The sequence below is a fragment of the Eriocheir sinensis genome, chromosome 32, assembly GCF_024679095.1.
Source record: "Eriocheir sinensis breed Jianghai 21 chromosome 32, ASM2467909v1, whole genome shotgun sequence".
Classification (NCBI taxonomy): domain Eukaryota; kingdom Metazoa; phylum Arthropoda; class Malacostraca; order Decapoda; family Varunidae; genus Eriocheir; species Eriocheir sinensis.
In genome coordinates, this window is record NC_066540.1 from 5922742 (window position 1) to 5925241 (window position 2500).

Below are 2500 nucleotides of genomic sequence, written 5' to 3' on the forward strand. Positions count from 1 at the left end.
GTATGTATAGTATGTAGTGGTGTGTGTATGTGTGTGTGTGTGTGTGTGCAAGTTTGTTAGACATGATCTCCTCTTTCTAAAACCATGCTACTCAAACAACGTGTGTGTGTGTGTGTGTGTGTGTGTGTGTGTGTGTGTGTGTGTGTGTGTGTGTGTGTGTGTGTGTGTGTGTGTGTGTGTACTTTCCTGAGCCACCAAACAAAACACGGATGACTACTTAAAGAATTGTAGGGAAACTATACCAGAAAATTTAACTATCTCGGTATCTTTAGTATCTTTTGGTGTTGATAAAGATCATAGAAAGTAAAAAGGTAAGAAACGAGGAAAGAGAAGCAACGAAAGTATGGGTTTAAGAAAGGCAGGAAGGAGAGAATTATAAAAAGGAGACGTATGGAAGAAGGAGTAAAGTTAAGAAATAAAGAAAGTTAAAAAGAACAGAGGTAAGAATTGAAGTATAAAGGCAAGGAAAAAGGAAAGGGAAAAAAAAAAGAGGCATTAATTGAAACAGGAAGGCAAGAAAGAAGGAAAGGGAAAAGAAACAAAGGAAAGAAGGAAAAAAAATTGTGAAGTTATGAAAGGAAGAAAAATGGAAAGAAGCTGAGAAGTTAATGTTGAGAGAGTAATTGCCTGGTATTTGGTGTTGAAAAAGAAGAAAAAGAAAAAAGGTAAAAGGAACAGAGCTAAGAATTTAATAAGGAAGGCAAGCAAGAAGGAAAGAAAATTGTGAAGTTATGAATGGAAGAAAAATGGAAAGAAGCTGAGAAGTTAAAGTTGAGAGAGTAATTGCCTGATGTTTAGTGTTGAAAAAAGAAGGAAAAGAAGGAAAGGGAAAAGAAACAGAGGTAAGAATTTAATAAGGAAGGCAAGCAAGAAGGAAAGAAAATTGTGAAGTTATGAATGGAAGAAAAATGGAAAGAAGCTGAGAAGGTAAAGTTGAAAGAGTAATTGCCTGATGTTTGGTGTTGAAAAAAGAAGGAAAAGAAGGAAAGGGAAAAGAAACAGAGGTAAGAATTTAATAAGGAGGGCAAGAAAGAAGGAAAAAAAATTATGAAGTTATGAAAGGAAGAAAAATGGAAAGAAGCTGAGAAGTTAAAATTGAGAGAGTAACTGCCTGGTGTTTGGTGTTGAAAAGAAGGAAGAAAGGAAAGAAAGAAAGAAAAAAAGAATGAAGGTGATAAATTAGAGAACAGTACATCTGAAATATCTTTACCACCCTATCTTTACCTGGTGTTTGGTGTTGAAGAAGAAAGAAGAAAGGAAAGAAAAGAAAGAAAGAAAAAGAATGAAGGTAAGACATTAGAGAACAGTACACCATCAATCTCTTTACCATCCTATCTTTACCTGGTGTTTGGTGTTGAAAAAGAAAGAAGAAAGGAAAGAAAAGAAAGAAAGACAAGGAATGAAGGTTAAGAAATTAGAGAACAAAACACCAGAAATATCTTTACCACCCTATCTTTATCAACTCAGTATCTTTAGTAGTTCTTTGTCTTGTTTTTAACGTTGAAAAAGAAGGAAGAGAGGAAAGAAAAGAAAGAAAAAGAAAGAAGGTAAGATATTAAAGAACAGTACACCAGAAATATCTTTACCACACTATCTTTATCATGTCAATATCTTTAGTAGTTTTTTGTCATGTGTTTAACGTTGAAAAAGAAGGAAGAGAGGAAAGAAAAGAAAGAAAGATAAAGAATGAAGGTAAGAAATTAGAGAACAGTACACCAGAAGTATCTTTACCACCCTATCTTTATCAACTCAGTATCTTTAGTAGTTCTTTGTCTTGTGTTTAACGTTGAAAAAAGAAGGAAGAGGAAAGAAAAGAAAGAAAAAGAAAGAAGGTAAGATATTAAAGAACAGTACACCAGAAATATCTTTACCACACTATCTTTAACATGTCAATATCTTTAGTAGTTTTTTGTCATGTGTTTAATGTTGAAAAAGAAGGAAGAAAGGAAAGAAAAGAAAGAAAGATAAAGAATGAAGGTAAGAAATTAGAGAACAGTACACCAGAAATCTCTTTACTACCCTATCTTTATCATCTCAGTATCTTTATTAGTTTTTCGTCTTGTGTTTAACGTCGAAAAAAAAAAGGAAGAGAGGAAAGAAAAGAAAGAAAGAAAAAGTAAAAAGGTAAGAAATTAGAGAACAGTACACCATCAATCTCTTTACCACCCTATCTTTACCTGGTGTTTGGTGTTGAAGAAGAAAGAAGAAAGGAAAGAAAAGAAAGAAAGATAAAGAATGAAGGTAAGAAATTAGAAAACAGTACACCAAAAATCTCCTTATTACCCTATCTTTAACATTTCAGTATCTTTAGTAGTTCTTTGTCTTGTGTTTAGCGTTGAAAAGTAAGCAAATAAAATAGATACTACACAGGAAAACGCTTTACTATATCTTTATCATCTACCTTAGGATCAAAGTAAAAAATAAAGATAATACACAGGAAATCGCTTTACTATATATTTATCATCTACCTTAGTATCAGAGTAAAAAATAAAGATAATAC